The sequence below is a fragment of the Mustela nigripes genome, chromosome 7 (assembly GCF_022355385.1).
Source record: "Mustela nigripes isolate SB6536 chromosome 7, MUSNIG.SB6536, whole genome shotgun sequence".
NCBI classification, from domain to species: Eukaryota; Metazoa; Chordata; class Mammalia; order Carnivora; family Mustelidae; genus Mustela; species Mustela nigripes.
The window spans coordinates 108,644,113-108,665,505 of record NC_081563.1 but is presented as its reverse complement, the minus strand read 5'-3'; positions in this window follow the sequence as shown (position 1 = coordinate 108,665,505).

The following is a 21,393-nucleotide window of genomic DNA, read 5'->3' as shown; positions in this document are numbered from 1 at the left end:
TTATATACAGTCATCTCTGTTGATAATATATCTCTGTTGAGATACTGAGCAGATACCCAGAATATAAGAAGTGTTGAGTTGTAGGGTGGACACTCATGTTTAGCATGAGGAGATATTGCCTAATAGTTTAATATTCTTTTAAGTTATTAATGTAAATTCAATCTTGACTTAAGAAAAAATGGGTTTAAAATATTTAGTCACAATACTAGACTAGATGAAAATTTCACTCTGGGTTACTATTTATTCCCAATCTCAAACGTATGGTTGGCAAATTAGAAAATGACTGCATGCCATTTTTTATATATGGTTGTCCATCTGATATAAAGAAAAATAAATATAGAGGAGATAAAAATTATTTATGAATCAGAATCAGCTGCACTTAATTGACTTTATTATCTCCATGCATTTTAAGCCTTCGGCATAGGCATGAATTACCATTACTCTCAGAAACTGCAGGTTGAAAACCTATCAGAATCCTGCAAATCTGCTTCTTTCAAGGTGAAGAGAATGAGGGTGGGACAGATTTATTTGGGATAAGTGAGACTGAAAACAGAAGCCTTTTTCCAGCTTGGAAATAAGTGTCTTGCTTCTGTTAAACTCACAGACCCTGCCCCCAAATGAGAAGAGTACAAAACTAGATGTTGGGGAAAAAAAAAAAAAAAAAAAAAAGGAAGGGGAAAGGTGCTGTTTTATTTTTGGAGAAGAAATTTCATGTCTCTTGTCCCAGGGAAGAAATCTTGACTTCTCTTGGAAATGAAACATTAAGTTTCATCAGAGGTAGCTTTTAAAAATCCAGGAAGCCAATAGACTTAGTATCTATTGACTTGATGTGAAAACCTTGACTATATATCTCTCTTTGTGTTAGAGATCATAGTAGATACAGGAGTGAAGACAGCCTCTGCCTGGAGGAGTTGCCAGTTTAGCCCAGAGGAGAAAAGAAGCTCATGAAATCATTGTGGAGTGAGTCTTAACTCTGCAGGGTTGATGACAAGAGAAACAAGTATGCAGAGAAAGGGGCGATTGATGTAGGTTGGAGTAATCATATAAGGCTTGTAAGAAGTTGGGTTTAAGGCCAGTGTTGAAGAATACAGGGGAATCTAGGTAAGGGGAAAGAAGAGAAGTCTATTTAGAAGAGGCCTATAGAGAAAGAGGGAATAGAATAATCTTTGAGTAAAAGCATAGGAGAGGAAATTCAAGAATTTCAGAGACAGGATAATTTTCCCATTTCAGGTTCTTTTTAAAGTGGTGTAACTTTAGGACGGTGAGTATATTGCAGTGACTCACAGTTTAATTATTGTGCATAACCTGGGAAATGAGGATTCCCAGACCATATGCTAGGACTATGTTGTATTTGTCACCTATTGCTTTGTAACAAACCAGCCAAAAACCCAATGGCACACAATGAGCATTTATTCACACACTCAGATTTATTCAGGCTTGGCTCAGATATGCTCCACGTATGTTCATTCTGAGACCCAGACCAACAAGAAGATACTGGGGGCATATTCCCATGACAGAGGTTGGAAACTCTCATAAGGGATTCCTCTGGTGGCATATGCTGAAAACTTCCACCCACATTCCAATGGTCAAAAAAAGAAAGAAAGAAAGAAAGAAAATCACATGGCCAAACCCAGTATCAATGGTACAGGAAAATAAAATCTGCTTTTAGTGGGGAGACTTGCCAGCTCACATGGGAGAAGATGTGGATACAGAAAGGGGTGAAGAATTAGAAATAATTCAAAGACCACAGATGTGAACATATTATCATATATAATCCTCAGAAAAACCTCATGGAGTTGACTGTTATTACTCTAACTTACAGGTAATGAAATGGAGGCTTAGATAGGCCAGGAGACTTACTCAAGGTAATCTTGTTAGCAAGTGACTAAGATATAGTTCCAAATGTGTTTGAAGCTTAATATAACCTCAATAACACACAATATTAAGTCCCTAGAAGAGACTCTGAACAGTTCTGTATTGCATTTCACTTGAGCCATACTCTCCAGATCTCCTTCATCTACTTGTACCTCAAACCTCCATTCTTCAGGGTGGCTGTTTCCAACCTCTCTTTTCAGATCCCTGTATATATATACAAAACTTTTGATCTCAGAAAGAACTTTGGCCAGATCTGGGCTTCAGTCTCTTCTCCGTCTTTCCTTCTCTATTATGGACATCAGAAATTCCCCTTATTGTAGCACATTTAAAGTAATTGAAAATAGCTTAAGTGTAATTAATCATTGCTTTATAAGGAGATGTTAAGCCTGTCGTTAAGAAGATATGTTTCATTGTTCCTACAGTAACTTGCTTCTCACCAAGAACACCTGTTCTATGTTACTTTTTAGAATAGTAAGAAAAGTTGAACTCAGTCACTTTGCTAAGTGCTGATAGCTTGCCCCTCACCCTGCTCACCTGAGAACCCCATTTCATCCTGTTCCTTTGCCTTTGCCTCCCCTATCCCTCACTTCTAGTGATTAGTCATCTCTACAACTTGAATCTCTGGAACCTGAATTTTCCCAAATATTAAAACATCCTTTGCCAACAAACAGGGCCAAAGCCGAGAGAATTCACCACTACTCCAAGTCTACATATTCTCAATTCCAGAGGCTATTAATTCACTGACCCAAGAAGAGTTGGGATGTCTCAAAAGGCATTGTGTTTGTTCGGTATTTTATGGTGATGCTTAACATTGTTCAATCATGTAGATTGCTTGGGCCTCAGAGTTCAAGGGATGATTATGTACTAGTTTAGAAACTGCCTGATGATATTTCCTGACACACAGCTCATTGAGGAGGGCATCAAAGCAGATAATGCTCAGCAGTGCCTTGCCCTTTGGATGGATGGGTCAGCCTAGAAAATGGCACTTTAAAGAGTGTTTGAAGGACCACTTGGCCTTTCTCTGCCCTCTGGGAGGTGCTCCTGGATATGGGCAGAGGCGCCTGACCTTCTCAAGGGCCCATTGTCCTCTTCTATCCTCTGCTGTCTTCCTTCACCATTATTTTCTGTTTCAGTTTTAGTAGACCTTAGTATTTGTCTATTACTTTTTATATTAGTGGGTCATGAAATAATGGAATATCTGGTCCAGCAACCATTAATATAGTAAGCGACATTGAAAAGTGTGGAACTAATAAAATATTTTGGAACTTAACCAAGGGGAAGAATGAATGGGGGTTATGATATATAAAATTTGATCTAAATTATAATTTTTGTTTATAATTAAATTTTTTATAACATTTAAAAATGTGTCAATTTTAATTAAAAAACCTTTTAACTGAAGTCTGATTTAATAGTAGTTTTTATGTTAAATATATCTTGTTATTAGACACTTTTCTAATTTCTTAAATGTGATGCACCTTCATTTAATATGTAGTTTTCTCAGTTGGTTATTTCCTTTTATTTTTTTTAATGTTTTAATGAAGCAGCAGAATATCTGTAGCCATAGCCATAGTTATGTCTGTGTCTGTATTTGCATTAGATTATTTTTTTAAAAATGGAAATACTTGTTTATTTATTAGCCCTATAATACAAGCTCCTCTTTTGAATAATTTTTTAGGTAAATTTGCTTTCATCTATCTTGGAGAATTCTTTAGCAGTCAGCCACAAGATGAGCTAGTCTTGGCTTTTGGAAATGCTTAAGTGTCGTTTCAGCTGACTGGAGACAGCAAGAGTACTCTACACAGTTTCCCCAAAGCCTAATCTCACAGGAATGACAACTTTGCATTTGTTTCAAAATGAAGAAAGGTAACTTTTCCCTACATTAAGTTTTCAGAAATGTGGCTGCTTTTTTGTTAGCCTTGTCACTCAAAATTACAAAAGAAAAACTTCTTCAGGGATCTTTGATATTTGCATAAGAAGGAAATTCTTTCTTCAGGTTGCTTAAATTCTGCAAATTTTGGGAGTCCTTCACAGTGGAAGTAAACAGGCAACCATTTAGAACATCTATAAAATGATTATCTACATTGCACAGTATGTATGTGTGTGTGTGTGTGTGTGTATGGCTAATCATATTGTGATATGATATATTAGCCATATGGCTAATATTATATATTAGCCATATATATATGGCTAATCATATTGTGTACCTAGAAGTAATGTAATGTTATATATCAATTTCATCTCAAAAAATATTTTTTAAAACCAAAAAATTAAAGATATCCAGTTTTCTTTGACTCACACTTAATTCACTATGCTTCAAATATTCATGGTAATATAATACCTATATGTGTTTCAGTCTTTGTTTTAAAATTCCATACCTATTACTCATAGAAAAATTGAGTATCAGTTTTGTTAGTGAACTTTCCTCAGCTCTCATTGCCAGGAAGAATCACTACTCTGAAAACAGAAGATTCTCTACCATTGTTTTAAGAAAGCTCCTTTGACTTCAGAATTTTGGTTGCATTTGAAAATCGTGACCTGTTTATAGCCCAGGCTTTTAAAATAAGTTCTGGTCTTATTTGGGGACCAGCCTGTCCTGCTTCAGCTATGACAAGGTAGAAAGGCAGACCAGGGGGTGGAAAAGGAAGATGGTGGCTCTTGTTTTAGCTGATGACTTTTTTTCTTTTTAACATCTTTGTTTTGTTTTATTTTTTTCAGTGTTCCAAGTTTCATTGTTAATGCACCACACCCAGTGCTCCATGCAATATTTGCCCTACTTAATACCCACCACCAGACTCACCCAACCCGCCACCCCCGACCCCTCCTGAGTTTGTTTCTCAGAGTCCACAGTCTCTCATGCTTTGTCACCCCCTCTAATTTACCCCATTTCACTTTTCCTTTCCATCTCCCAATGTCCTCTGTGTTATTCCTTATGCTCCACAAGTAAGTGAAACCATATGATAATTGACTCTCTCTGCTTGACTTACTTCACTCAGCATAATCTCCTTCATTCCCATCCATATTGATACAAGTTGGGTGTTCATACTTTCTGATGGCTGTGTAATATTCCATTGTATAAATGGACCTTATCTTCTTTATCCATTCGACTGTTGAAGGGCATCTTGCCTCTTCCACAGTTTGGCGATTGTGACCATTGCTGCTATAAATATTGGGGTACATATGGCCCTTCTTTTCACTACATTTGTATCAGGCTTTCTATGCTTCCCTGGTGGTGGCCGGAATCAGGCCATTCCTAGGAATCTGTATATGGGACTTAGGACAATCACACACTCCCCACTGCTCTCCACTGCCTTCTGGATTAGGAAAAACTTCAGCACAAGTATCAGAACTGCCCTACTCTGAAGTGAAACCTGAAGGCAGCTCTAAGAGTCAAATTTGAAATGCCATCTCCTACTTTTATGAATTTCCTGACACTTTCCTCCTTCAGGAGTCTCCTGCTCTAATCTTTAGTTCATTCATCAAGATTACTGAACTTTTTCAGCCACCAAGGAAATGCAAGTGAAAACTAAAATGACCAAAATATAAAACAATGACAACATCAAGTGACATTGATATGAAGCTGCTGGAACTCTAGTACATTTCTGCTACAAATGCCTTGTTTTGTTGGTTACTTTTCATTTGTGCATGTGTATGTACTTTTTGATTTAGCTTGATTCAGAATAAAATAATCCCAATTTTTCTTATTGTATCCCTTCCCATCTACTTCCAATTACACTTATGGTTTAGTAAGTAACCCCCCCACACACACACAATCTATGCACTACTAAATAGTAAAAGTAGAACAAGTTAATTTCTCTTGTGTTTCTAATACATGAAAGCCTCCCTATTTGAGCATAGGCTTCTAGAAACTTAATTTTCAAATGCAGTAGAGAGTTTTGTTGGGATTTGTGATACCCCTTTTTGTTAAAGCAATTTTGTCAGTTTCATTTTCCCTAAGCTGTTTCCAGATATATCTTTTTAGAAACTTGAGAGTGATCTCTTAGCTTTTTTCCCTCATTTGTCAGGAGACATGGTCTTTAGGCCTCCTGGGGGCTGTGGAGAAATATGCAAAGATACGGAAGAGCTGAATGTTTTCAGCTGGATGATACGGACATATATGGGTACTATCTACACAGGCTTCTCACCATGAGATTGGGGATCCTCTATATGATAAAATAGAAAAAGTTCCTGAGGTCATCACTAGTACTCTTTATAAATGTTCCTTGCTTTCTTTCTAGGTCTTAATGTCAGGCATAGCCCTATGATTTGTTTTAGCCAATGATGAGAGCAGAAGTGATTACATATTACCTCTTAGGGAAAGCCTTAAGAGTCAGTACATAATCACCAAACTCTCTCTTCCCATTTGCTGTGGTGACCAGTAATATTCAAATAGAGGTTCTTTTGTCAGCCTGGTTCCCAGCATGAGGACAGTGCTGAACAAACCCCCCAGCTGACCCATGATGCCCATGTAGCATGAACAATAAATTAAGCCTTTGATGTTTTAGGCCACTGGGTTTTCTTTGTTTTTGTTACTGCAGCATAACCTAGCTCATCCTGAACTTTTCAGATGGGTCCAATAATTAGTCCCTGAAAGACCAATTTTATTAACATAATCCAGACAACAGGCTTCATACATCAGAGAGCACAGTCATTCCCAGGAGACAAAAAGTCCTGGAAAGACACCTGATGATACAGAATCCTGAGGCACAGAGGGGAAAAACATCCTTCCTTGCCCTGACATTCTTTGCCAAACTCCTGAGCCCAAGCGAAGCACGGCTCAGTGATTCACAGTGCGAGTAAGGTCACAGAGAATCAATAAACCATTGCATTTCATATCAGCAGTCCAACAGTCTTTCCAGTTATCCATGGATAAAGGCTTTGAAAGGTTTAGTGGAGTTTTCTGGCAAATCATGGTTTATTCTAGTGTAGACTTGAGACTGTCTAATCTAGGTGCTTCTCACTGCCCTTGATAAGGATGAAACTGATGCATTAGGAAAGTAGTTGTTTAAGTGATACGAATAGATGCTCTTATTATATGTACTTGTGGCCCTGGTCAGTCCTCTCTGGGTCTTCTCCTCTGATTTGTTATTTTTACAATTAAGAATCTGAAGTTTAGAGAAGTTAAGTGGCCAGGTCACAGCTACACAGCTAATGAATGTCAGGGTCTGATCTGGAATCCAGGCCCCATTAGAGGACCTTTGACACACACTAGACTATGTGTCTACTTGGAACCAGCACAGAAGAAGAGGGTGAGTCATTCTTGCTCTTGGTTTCTAAAGCACCTTCTGCAAGTGATCTCTGGCCATGAGGGCTGTTTATAGTAGGGCCTGGTTGGGACCCCTAACTAAGAGAAGCTAGATAGTCTGGGGATTGGGGAGAGAAGATAGAAAAGAGAAAGCCAATGACTTTATAACCGAGACTTTATCAGTTATAGAATAAAAGAGTTATCTCAGCCACTGCTGGTTATCACTAGGAATACCATGCTGGAATGAGAGCAAGGTGAGGTCAGCAGCCTCCCAACTGATTACAAGCATGAGGTCAGCTCTCAGGTCTCAAGAGAATTGCTGTAAATGATGAGTGGCTCACAGTCACTGACTTGGATAAAAAGAAAATTGGCTGGCTTCCCCTCTGCTTATCAGTGAGCTTGTGTATCAGAGGCTGGCTGAAAGGAGGGGGCAGGGAGTAGCCCAAGAGAGTTACAGATATCATCCCTGAAGGAGATGGCACCAGGTGATCCTGTGCCTCTCAGGGCCTCTGTGCCATACCTCCCAAATACTGGCCTCTCACCAGAAACCTAGTTTCTTTCTCCCCCTGTTTTTGCTCAGACAGTAGAATGATAAAGGTTGGAAGTCATCAGAGGTAGAATAGATGAAAGGTGTGGTGCACGTGATCCTTTATCCCAGCCAAACAGTTTTGGCTGAAACTTACCTAACTTGGGCACAGATTGTATCTTTGTATATTTGTGCATGTCTGTGTATTTATCTTTTAGTTTACCTTAATTCAGAGTAAAGTAGTCCCAGTGTTTGCTTTGTCTTATTTATATTGCTTTTGTTCTCATTTATATCCAATTATGTCTGTGGTTCATCAAGTAAAAAGCAAAATGTACACTCTCTATTCAGTGATGAAAGCGAACCCAGTCGGTGCTTGGTATAGACCTTGTCTGTGCTTATTACTGGATTGCATTTACTTGCTGAACTCAGATCCCTCCCACAAGACTCTAATGTTCGGAGATGCTTTATGGCGTTTGAACACCAGGGAAGTGCTGAAAGCATTAGATGAAAACAGAGAACTTCCCAAGCAGTGAGAGGCTGCCTGGTTTCCCACATAGCCCCTCTGTCACACTTATCTCTGGAAGGCTTTGTAATAACATCTGTCACTTTAACCACAAACATCCTTTAGTCAAGAAGCCCAGTTTTTCCCAAGGAAGGTGATTCTCTCGGGTGTGCCAACCTGGTCTGGTGACCTATTTCCCAACCTTGAATCTTCTAAACAAAGTTCACAACATCAGACTTGCTTACAAAGGGTTAGACTGAGACTAAAAGAGCAGAATCTCAGCATATAATAAAAGGAATTTTTATAGTTTTCACAGGTAGTCCAATAGAGAAGGGAGGAAGGATTTATGAAACGAAATTAATTTAGGAAAGATAGGTTAATTAGAGGCGCCTGGAGCCCCAAGGGCAAATGGCAGCCAATTCTCAGATGTGAGTAGTGCCTGTGCGTTTTTGAAAATACTGCTGGCTTATACTAATGGTGAGATGTTTTCTATTCAGTGTTTCCCCCTCTCCCATCATTATCCTTACTCTTTAATAAAATTCTACTGAATAAATCTACCTAACATAAATGACATATTGGGAAAACTGATTGAACAGGTTAATATTTGGATTAACATGGAATGGAGGGAAGTGAATGCCAGCCAGGGGCTGAGAGATGAGAGAGTTCAAGAATAGATCAGAGGAAGAACACTGAAACAAAAGATGATTGGGAGAAAGATAACCCATATCACCTCCTCCCCATCCTATGTCCCCATAGAGGACTCCCCAAATATATGGTAAAGGAATTGGTGTTTGGGATATTTTTTTAAATGTGGGTTTGGATATCCTTTTTAAGTGTTGCACTATAGGGTGACTCCTGCTGTCTGTCAAAGTGAGAGAATATCCAGGAGGTGATGTCTGCTTTATTTTTGTGCTGATACATCCCTTCCTTCATTTTTTTTTTTTTAAAGATTTTATTTATTTATTTGACAGAGAGAGATCACAAGTAGGCAGAGAGGCAGGCAGAGAGAGAGAGAGGAGGAAGCAGGCTCCCCGCTGAGCAGAGAGCCCGATGTGGGACTCGATCCCAGGACCCTGAGATCATGACCTGAGCCGAAGGCAGCGGCTTAACCCACTGAGCCACCCAGGCGCCCCCCTTCCTTCATTTTTAAAGACACAGTAGAATGCACACATGTAGCACAACAGAAAATAAATCCCTTTGCTGTGCCTGCAAACAGAGGTCGTCCAATAGAACTATTTTTGGTAATTGAGTTACCCTATATATTTCCAGCTCACTGGATGTTCTGCAAAACTGATATTTAGGTTTGCATCTTGTAGGCTCTTGGCTTCTAACTCCTTTTTTTGCATGTTGTTTGTTAGACAACTTGAGAACCAAATCTCAAAAAGTGAGGTTTATGAACAACCTGTTTCATCTTTGGGGTTTACGAACGAGTAATAAAAATGTCTGAGCTGGTTAGTCCCAGCTGAAGGACCCTGACTTATGCTTCCAGTTGACTGAGACCCCAAAAATCATTCACAGAAATTTAAATCATTTAGGGAGGTATTTGAGATATGTAGGTTTGGAGAACTGGAGGCCGAGGTCGTTAGTATAATCATTAAGGAAGTTGGCTTTGTAGTGAAGTAGATTTTGGTTCAAATCCTGGTTATTAATTGTATTCATCATGCTGCTTCAGTTCTTGAGTGTCAGTTTCTTCATCTGTAAAGGAGGCTAGGAATGCCGGGTTGGTCTTCAGAATGTAATGAAATGTACTTGGTATAGTTCCTGGCTTATACGAAGTACTCAACATCAGTAGCTGTTATTTATTATTGATTAGTTGTTTTTATTACACTTCTTATTACCATGTCAGGTTGAGAAAATTTAGGCCAATGGTGCCTTGACCAAGGGCATATAGTTAATTAGCTAGAGCCAGATCTGGCATTTAATATCCCAGCTGTGAATCCAGCTTTCATTCAATTACTTTGTGAAATTTCTCACAGCTCTTGCCAAGCTGTGGTTTAGTTCTGCCATACACACTTGTATGCTTACCTGGGAGACAAGATAATGCAGACAGACGTGGCCAAATGGGTCTGTGGAGCAGTAGTTGAATGGGGACATGCTGTGTCGGTGAGCTCATCATGGAGGCTTTCTTTCTGCCTTTTCTCTTCTGCCCTTCCCGTCGAAACCAAACACCCTCACCTGGAAACTATGCATCGTCCTTGAACACGATGCTCCACCACCCTTCCAACCCTACCTATGGCTGGAACAGCTGTTTACCTTCCTCAGACCTCTATTTAGCATTTTTTTTTAATGAAGGAGAATAGTGTGATGTAGTGGAAAGAACAGTGAGATTAGAACTGAGAAACGTAGTGTTTAGTTCTGGTATAGACACTCTTCACCATGACAATTTTCTAAAAAAGGGGGTTAGGTGAAGAAATCTTCCTTGAACTTCTAAATCTATGAAAAGGAGGAGGTGAAAACATGCTGAATATATAATATAGATCTCTCCTAATTGCTGTAGTGAATTTTTTTCAAACAAATGGAAACTTTTTACATTGGAAAAAAATTTAAATTCTATTAAATATCTGATTTTTTGGCTAACCTTTAAAATAGAATAAGCATAAGTGTATCTTTTTTTGTTTTGGTGGATTTTATTTAGCAAGTTAATAATTTCCTGCAAAAAACGAAGACTATAACCCTTTAGGCTGGGTTTTCTCAACTTTGGCACTGTTGACATCTGGGAGCAGATAATTCTTTTTGTGGATGCTGTCTTATACATTGTAGGATATCTGGCAGCATTCCTTCCCTCTACCTACTAGACAATTGTAGTACATGTCCCTTATCCCTAGGTGTGACAACCAAAAATGTCTCCGGAAATTGCCAAATACCCCTTGAGAGGTAGGAGGAGATAATACAACCCTGGTTGAGAACTTCTACTTGAGGCATATGTGTATGATAATTTGAAGGGAATGCTTTTCTCTGCTCTGAATCGTTGTATTTTTCAGTTGTATTAGTTGGGATAGAATAGATGGGGTTGCAGTAACAATTCTACATGTCATCAGCTTAGTGGACGAATTTTTTTTTTTTTTTTCAAGGCACCTGTCTTCCCTGTGGTGGTTGAATGGCTCAGTCTGCTTCCCTTTGGGTTTCATTATTACAACGTAGGCCTCTATGGTTGTGAAGACATAGTAAGAAAACACAGAATTCACAGCAGGTCTTATATACATTGACCTAGAAGAGCTGAAGCCCTCTTACATCCATAGTCCGTGATGACATCTAGTCACATGGCTCTTCTCAACTGCAGGGGGGCTGGAGAACATGAGGGAGCATGTGGAAGATTTGGTGAACATTACTATATCTACCACACCAAATATTTTTTTTTTGTCTTGGAGAGTTGGCTGCATATAGTGGAGGCCTAGAGGGAGTTTTCCGTTTATCTGTCATCTTTCGCCTTGCAAGAGTCCACTAATAACTAAAACAGAAAATGTTCTCAAGTACTTCTAAGTGCATTTGTCTTTATTAAATAGGTACTAATGCAAAGCATCTTGGTGATATTTTAGTTGCTTAACAGTTCTTAAAGTCCCACTGAACACCCCCACTCCCATTTTTTTTTTTTCAAATAAAAGTCTCTAGAGAAGCCCAGAATTTAAAGCAATTAAATACTGAACTGGAATGGTCAAAGTAGAGATGGTTCTTTGCCCTACCAAGCCTCCAAAAATCACAATGCCCAGTGGGATCACAGAGCACATTTTGCAAACCTCTGACCTACAGTATTTTAAACTATTTGTTCAGAATGAATATATGCTGTCCTATCTGGTTGTAATAGCTTTTCACAACTGCTGCTTGAAGAAAGGTAGTGGGAAGATATACATATGCATCCCTCCCTATAGGCTAGGATAGGTCTAATTTCTCCCTGAGTCCCTATTAGCAAAATTGTTGGAATCTCAACTGCCTTTGGCAGTTACTAGTGACAGACAAGGTGAAGGAACAGGTTACCAGGGATCCAGACAGCACCCTGGTACTCTTGCTGACCTTCTTGCTTCATGTTCCAAACCTTACCCCATCCATTGCCACCTCCTCCTCTTACATGTCCTTACTGTTCTTGGAAACATCTCTGTCTCTTAAGATGAGCTGCCCAAATTGGCATTTCCTCTTCCCCACGCCTCAGCATACCAATGGACTCCCTGAGAAACTCAGATTATCCCTCTACTTCTGGAGGGATCAAGGCATGTGCTTGAAGTCCATGTGGAAGCTATTCCTTCCCAGATATCCAGGACAGATTTGCTTCTGCCTTCTTGACCTGGCTTCATTACCAATCCTTATTAACTCTTCCCCTTAACTGAATACTGGATATTCTAGGTTAACTCTGTCTTTATGATCCTTGTCCTTTTGAGGGAACATTAGTAACAATGTCATTTGGCATACCATTTAGTTTAAAAAATGCCAAGCCTCTTGTTTGCTGTTGAAACTAGGTGATTTCTTTAAACTAATATAAAGCAAGATGCTTTATTTAGAATTTAGAATTCAGAATTAGAGAAGAAAGAATTTGTGCATCTGGGGTGAAATAGCATAAATGTTTAAGAGTATACATTTCCGCTACTGCTTTGGTTTAATACACTGATCTTGTGTATAAGCTGCTTGAACTTGAACACATTACTCAAGTCCGCTGCCTCCATTTTCTTATCCATAAAACAAGAATAATAATAGTACCTTGTTAGCTTATAATAATAAGTCTTAAAATGGTTACTGTTTGTGAGGTGCCTGCCTGGCTTAATTGGTGGAGCATGTGACTCTTGATCTTGGGGTTTTGAGTTTGAGCCTCATGTTGGGCATGGAGCCTATTTTAAAAAAATGACTATTTGTGAAGTGTTTAAATAAAATCCCAGCATATAGTATATGCTGCATTTAAGAGTTGCTAAATATGGATGCCTGGGTGGCTCAATTAGTTAATCATCTGCCTTCAGCTCAGTTCATGATCCCAGGGTCCTGGGACTGAGCCCTGCATTGGTCTCCCTCCTCAGTAGGGAGACTGCTTCTCCCTTTTCCTCTCCCCTTGCTTCTTCTCTATCTCACTCTCTCTCTGTCAAATAAATAAAATCTTAAAAAAAAAAGTTGTTAAATAAATTGATAAATATATTGCTATCCCCATTACAGCTCAGTCCTACTATACAAAATAAATCTGCTATACCCTGGAGAATCCTCAATAAAAGCAATAATTATGATTTTAGACAAATAACAGAAGCCAGTCAGAAAATCCTGATGTAACAGGTTAGCTCCTAAAGTAGGAGCTACTAGATTGATTGCCAACTCTTAACATTTAAAAGTGAATTTGCCAGTTGGTGTTCTTTTGTGAGGAAGAGCTTTCCCTTATTCAGAATGAAAGAATTTGACAATCACAACTTTATGAGATTCATCAACGGATGACTTACAAAAAAAGGTGAAAGTTTGGTGAGAAAGAGGAAGGACATTTGCAAAGTCTCAAATTATTTCCCCAGAGTTTATGTATCAGTTATAAAAGGAAGCATGGTAACTTATCAGTGGGAAGCCTTAGTAAACACTATGGTAACTAAGTTATCAAAGTTGACATTAGCTGTGGAACAAACTAACATGAGCTATATCTTGATGGGATCTAATGAGAAGAACACATCATGTGTAGTGTTCCTGGCAATTTTCATAAACTGATCTAATACTAGGAAATACCAGATCAACTCTAATTAAGAGACAAGCTATGAAATGACAGTCATCCATTCATCCGAGATGTTGCTGTCATGTAGACAAAGACTGAAGAACTTTATTCAGTGTCTTAAAGGAGATTAAAAGGAAGTGACAACTAAATGCCATGAGTGATCCTGAACTGATTCTGTATGGGGGAGGGGGAGAGGGAGATTGCAGTAAAGGACATTATTATGTTAGTAGGTGAAATCTGAATATGGATTGTGAATTAGATGATATTATACCAGTGTTTAATTGTCCTGATTCTGATAATTACACAGTGGTTATGTAAGAACATAGCCCTGTTCTTAAGAACACTGAAGTGTTTATAGGTAAGGATGTGTGATGTCTGCAACTTACTGTCAGATGGTTCAGGAAAAAGAAAGAGACTTTGTGTTTGTGTGTGTGTGTGTGTGTGTGGACAGAATTATAAGACAATTGTTGCATAAATAGTAATAATGTATATTTCAGTAAAAGATATCTGAAACTTCTTGGTTACTGTTTTTGCAGTTTTTCCTGTACATTTGAAATTGTTTTAAATAAAAAAAAGTTTGAAAAAAGAAAAACTGCATAGGAAGATATATTACTGCTTCCTCCCCCCAAAAAACAATGCATTTATTATCTGACTCTTAAGGTCATTATGAACCTGGAAATTTAGTAGATTCCCAAGAACTACTCCAAATAGTCAAAGACATTACTAAGGATAAATGATTCTCTGCTTTGGGTTTAGAATCTAAAAAAAGGAAACCTTTTAAGTAATCTCTTGGATACCAGTGCTATTTGATGAATACTTTTTTTTTAAAGACTTTATTTATTTGGGAGACAGAGAGAGCACAAACAGGGGAGAGGTAGAGGGAAGGGGAGAAGCAGACTCTTTGCTGAGCTGGGACCCCAGCATGGGACTAAATCCCAGGACCTGGAGATCCTGACTTGAGCCAAAGGCAGATGCTAACCATTTGAGCCACCCAGGCACTGCTAATGAAAACTTTGCAGATGCAGTTTTTTTCTTGTTGAGTTAAAAACATCTTCATGGGATTTTACTCCATGCATGAGGCTGGTATGGGGTCCATCTGGTGATGACAATGAATGTGTGTCATACCAGAGAAAATCACCCCAGGAAGAGAGGAGTGGTTGGCATTAATTATAGCTAAGGTATCATAATGATGTACACAAGAACTTATTCTGAGTGCCCTCCCTCATTCAGAAGTCTATCGCCTGTGGACTGCTTATTTGCCTTGTGAACATGCCTTTTCCCTGACTGTGCACAAAGTCCAGCAAAGACACTGGGACATCCTCACAGACCATGCATTGACTCAGCAGATACCCTCAGCTGGTACTCAGGTTAAATAATTTTGAAAAGAGAAGACAAAAAGTTTTATTTTTTTAATAATGCCTCCGCCTTCCGAGAATAGAGAGGAGAGAGGGTCTTTGTAGCTGAAGAGGCATTTGCTTCCTGACTTAGGAGTTAGTATATTCAGTATGAAGATATAGGCAATTTCTGTACAAATTGATTTGGGGGCTAGCAGGAGGAGGAAGTTCCTGGAGCAGAGAACTAGCAGGCAGGAAGGCAGGCAGATCTGTATCCTCAGGTTACTGAGTGCTCTGCACTTCTTAAGGGTGCTAGCTGGCTCTCCTATAGAGCCCTCGAGGGGCTGATTGGTATTTCTGTAGGGAAACTCTCTCCATATTAACACAAATCTCTTGCCACATCCAGAGGAAGAAAAAAATGAAAGTTTTTATCTGTGGATAGAAGGCACTGTCCTCCTAAAATAAATTACTCCTCCCCACGCAAGTATTAAAGAATTTCGTTAAGATAGCAACTTCGTAAAGTTTTCAGCAAATACTCCCAAGCTTCTGGGGCCTTGCTGGATTTGGGGGGTGACTGTTTTGGCCTGCTTCATCGATCTGGAATCCAAAAATTTACTTCTCGGAAAAATCACACAGTTATCTTCATGTGCAATTATTCCCACTACCTTTGATTGGTTCATTCTCCACTTTATGATTGCCTTGACCTGTTCAACATTTTAGTCAGTGTCTACACTTTACTGTCTGATCCCCCTGGCTACTGATGCTATCCACTGAGAAATGCTTGGAAACGCATTCCATACCACCGCTGGCCTCCAGGTCGGAGGTACCAGGATTTGTTAGACACTTTGGTCCCCCATCTGAATACGTGTCCCCACACAGGCAGAATTACTAGGCATTAACTTCCCCTGATACCTATTAAACAAAAGTCTCAGAGTGGCTGTCTTTGTCCCATCTGCAGTGTAGCTAGCGTAACGTGAAGATTTCCCAAACCATCAGCATTTGAACTGAATAATTCTGTCTAATCCCTTATTCCCGTGAAAAGGAAAGCGATTATTTTGGTCTTTTCCCGTAAAGTAATCATTTAATATGATACTTCACAGCCTTATCAGCACAGCTTAACATTAAGTACGTATGAATGAACTGCATTTGCATTGAGTATGGAGAAAGAGCTTTCATGCTAGTGCTGTGGCCTTGGCATGGCACCTCCCAATGGTTAATCATGCATTGACTAGTGTGCAGCTTGTCCCTCACCTGCTGAGGGACATAGCCTTAGATTAGTGTAGATATTCAGCCAGGCAGCAATTTGCTATGGGCCTAAGAAAAGCTACATTGTCTGTACAGGAAATGACCCTCACTTAGAAGCATTTTATCACAAAGTGTGTATGGATGTTTGAAAAATTACTCATTAATGTACATCCTCAAACTGTTTCCTCTTTCTTTTCTCTTAAACACCTCTTCCCTGCCCCAGATCAGAAAGGGCCTTTTAGCTGGTGAATGCCTGCCACAGTCGGAAGCAATTTACCATCACTAGACGATGTCAGTGGACTGATAAGTAGGCTGTTATTAGTACTGTGCTGATAGCACGCTCTAGCTCTGCCTTTTTGGGACTGTTGATAACTTTGGGTATGAGCAGGGAATGAGTCCTTTATGTTGTTGTTTGTTCTAATCCCACAAGGACTTTTTATTTTTTCTGGTGTTATTTAATCTGTAATTCTCATTACAGCTTCATTCATTCAGTCAGTCACCTGAGGTATTGTAGAATGTTAGGCATGTACTAGGTCTTACAATGATTTAAAGTTCACTGATTCGTGGAACTTGTAGAAAAACAGATCAGAGTGGTACATGCTATTGTCAAGAAGAGGAGGCTTACCGAAGCCCTGCTTGGATCCCTGTTGTATCTTCGTCTCCCTGCTGCTACATATACTTTAATTCCCACCAGTCAAGTGACACCCCACGTATCTTCCATCAATGACTTTCCACGTGGCCAAATTTATCTTGTTGAGCATGACTTTTGAGGCTACTCTAAGCTCTCACCCCTGAATTATAGCCCTTGTTTGGTCATAATGTATTCTTATGGAAACTTGTCTTGGTGTTTTTGTTGGAATTTGAATTTTGTGCCATTATTTATCATTTTAAATTCTGTCTTCCCAGTTAGATTACAAGTTCCTTCAGGGCAAAGACTTACTTTGTGCCTCTCAGAATTTATCATGGAAGAAGCATGGTTCTGAATTTTAGGAATCTGAGTTCTAGTCTCAATTTGACAACTAACTGGCTTTGTGACTACTACAAGCCAGCAATTTAATGTCTTGAGTTTTAAAATTTTTAATATAAAAATGTGATGTTTGGATTTGGTCAATTTCACAGTCCCTTTAAATTCTAAAGTCCAGGGAGTTTACCACACAGCACTTAACTCAGTTTGTAGAACAGTGCCTTAAATGTAGCAGGCACTCAGTAAGCATCTGAAAAAAAATTGAAATATAGTTCATTATTGTCAAGGGCACTCAGATGTGGTTGACTTGGATAGGCCATTATTTTTCAAAAGGAACCCTAAAATGTTGGGAATGTATAGTTGACCCTTGAACAACACAAATTACAAATGGTTTTTTTTCAATAAATACAGTATGGTACTGTAAATGCATTTGCCTTATGGTTTTGTTAATAACATTTTCTTTTCTCTAGCTTACTGTATTGAAGGAATACAGTAGATCATACCCATGACGTACAAAATATGTGTTAATTGACTGTTTCTGTCATACGTGAGGCTTATGGTCAACAGTGCACTATTGATAGTTAATTTTGAGGGAGTCAAGAGTTGTACATTTTTTGACTTTCGATTTTTGGACTGCATGGGGGGGTTGGTAACCCAAACACCTATGTTGTTCAAGGGTCAACTGTAGTTTATACTAAGGTATTTACTGATAGGAATCAATGGTTTTCCTTCCAGTGGTGAACTATGGAATCAAATCCCAGACCTGCTCCTAATTAGCTATGTGTTGTTGAACAAATTATTTAATGTCTCTGACTCTTAGTTGATTTATCTTATTATTCATAAAATTATGAGTACTGTTTTCCTTATTGAACTGTTACAAAGACAAATCTTAGCTGCTACCTTGAACTGATGTAGAAATGGAAGTTAGATATATGCATCATGAAGTAGGTATTAAATTTTTGAATTTTATCTCGAAGCTTGGGATAATTTAGCCAAGAGTCTTAAAGAAACTGTGGCAAAAGTTTTACAATAAGTCCTGAATTTTCCAGAAGAGGTATTTCAGGATTCTAGAACTTCATTAAAGCAACATGGCTGTCTTGACTTTTTTTGGGGTGGGCTTGTCACTCTTTAGTAGCCTCATAACTTTGTAGGGTGGATTGACAAATAGAAAAGCAGTAAAGTCTAATCAACCAGTATTATTCCTTAGCAGAAAACTTTCATGATGAGTTGGTGGGCAAAAGCATTGGAAATAATAGCTGTGTATCCCTTTACATAAGGATTGAAATATCTGGGAATGTAATATTACTGCATTTGTGCTCCTTTCCCCTACCAGCACAATTAGTGGATTGGAATCTGATTTCATTGCCTGGAATCCTCCTGAGATCTTTTACTTTCTACTCCTCTATGGTCCCAATTCCCAAGCAATCATAATCAGAAAGGCCAATTTACTTGAAATGAATATATAGCTTGTTTCAAAACTAAGTGTAATTGGTTATTGGATTGTCAGTCTCTTCCATTTGTGTGGCTGCAATTTTCACTATTAAAAGTCTACTATTAAAATAGCTTCTGTCCATTTATATTAGAATGCAAGGTTTGCATTTAATAGTCTTCAGGGGAAATGCCTGGCACTTACTGAATTACCCAGTAGGACCATTTGGGTACTTGGTGTCCTGGAGTCATCAAACTGCCTTCTTGGGAAACAGCCAATCATCCCCCAAATAATAGAGAAGCCAGATTCCAGGGCTAGTAGTAATAAATATTTAAAAGAATGAAACACATTATATTTAAGGGGAAAACTACCCTTCGGGCTTTTTCCCTGGAAACTTTGGAAGTAATGACCAAATTAAAGCAACAGTTTTACAAACAAACAAGTCTACTTTCTGGAGATGTCATTTTAATCACAGTATATTGAAGAGAACATGTAGACATTAGCCAAATACATGATTTCTCCTTATGGACTTCTCCCTTCTATTTAATAGTGATGGCTGATGCACAGCCCTGAAACCTGGAGTTTGTTTTGTTGAGGAATGTTTGGAACTAAATGGTTGCTTCATTATTTCCTTAAATTGCCAGCAGGTGATCTTCAAAAGACATGGAGACTCAATTATAATAGAAGAGCATGCAAAGCTAAAAGATTCATGCTCATATAGGAGTCCATTCTTATCTTCTTCCTTCTATCTGTGACTGTTCCTTGATCACAGCTTTTCTATAATACCTTTCCCTCCTCCATCTTCTGGCTAGCTTCATTCTGACCTTTTTTGAGTCAATTCATTAAATGTCTATTGACAGAGGAAGACAAATTCAAATCACACATCAGTGGATCTGCCATTAAGATTCTTCATTCTATCACTGACTGGACTGTGAAAAGAAGCGTTAAGCCATAAGTTCAAGGCATAGTGACGCTTGGCTAACTGGCCCATCAAGAATGTGAGGTCCTTGGTCTTTTTGTGGATTTTCTTTTGGGATAACGGTTGCAATGCTATGGAAGGGCTCTGAGTAGACTTCTGCAGTTCTCATACTTTCAACAAGAGATGAACAATGGAATAAAGAGAACATGCACAAAAATGAGGAGACTTCATTGGGAATCACTGGCTGTTTTCCAGCATCGTTGGCTAGTCAGATGGCCTTTTGGTATGCCTTCTGTGCCCCAGTGAAGGAGATCCAGGCTCTATCCATACAATTCTGAGTGAAAGAAAGGGAGCATCTGGAGCTAACTGAGTTTAGAGACAGACCTTACTGATACGGTAGAGGGTCTTAAGTCCTCAGAGGGTCCCTGACAGAATCTAAGGGTTTGGTAATTTTAGTGACTTAGTTTTCAAACCTAAGAGTATAGCTTTTTGTTTTTATCAGTAGTAAGAAAGAATGTCCTACAGAAACAGCTTCATGGTTACTTTTGATTTCAGTGCTAGATCTGAAAACATGGGCTAACAATCTCTGGTCCTCTTAGCAACCTGTCCTAAATCTGCCATCTGCAAATTAATTGTTTCTTGGCTTTTGGACTAACATTATGGCATTATCAATGAAGTACTCTTTTGAAATTACTTCTTTTTGTGATGTGTAACATCTTCTGAGGTAATAAACCTGCTGTGTTTATTAATCATGGAATTTTTCTCCGTACTCTTAAATTGGGCTTTTTAAAATGTTGAGGGTAAACTCTGCATTCTTGCTAGCCAAACCCATTACAGTTTGAGACTCTGGTATATTTTCTTAAAGGCTTTGTCTTTCCAGACTGAATAATACTATTTCTTGGTCTGTTCTCATAAAGATGTTCCTTGTCCCATTTAATAGCTCTTCTCTGGTTGTCTCCATGCCAGTTCTTGGTTTTCTTGACCTATAATGACCAAGTGATACTCATGACTTCAGGTGTGGGTAAACCATGTTTCCATGGATGGGATGGATTAGGTTTTCTGTTCTGTTTCCAGTACTCTTTCTGATGATGCTCAGTGTTCTGTAGCCTTCTCAGCCACAAGAGCACATTGTGCTGATTTCTTAAAGTCTACAGTATGACTCTTTTCTGAGTCATAATTGTTCAGATTATTTTGAGAGTAAGGTACACTTCTATCCTTTGTTTACCTAACTTCTGTTGCTGCTGAAACACTGAGTAATTACCAGGGATCTTTGAAATTACCGTAGGAAAACCTCAACCTATTGATCCCAGATTTATTTTCGCCTGTACAATGTTCTTATTTTAATTGAATCATTTTTTCCATTACTAGCATTTGGTCTTCTAAAGGAGTGAGGTTTCACAGTAGGAAACACTTTATAGATGGCCTGGAAGTCAAAATTTTTTAAAAGTTCATATATTAAAGCAATACTTGGACCCCATTGGTATTTTGCTCTCCATAACGTATTAATGTATAATGTGTCCATTAAACCTATAAATATATAAACATTGTATGTTTAATGTTCCACTGAAGACAGAAATGGGATTTTGTGCAAATGAAGTCTGTTCAGGGCAATGTTAAATTCTTTATAGCTGAGAACCTCAGTGTTACCATCACAAGTCAAAGAAGGTGACTCTATTGACATTGTGAAAATAATAG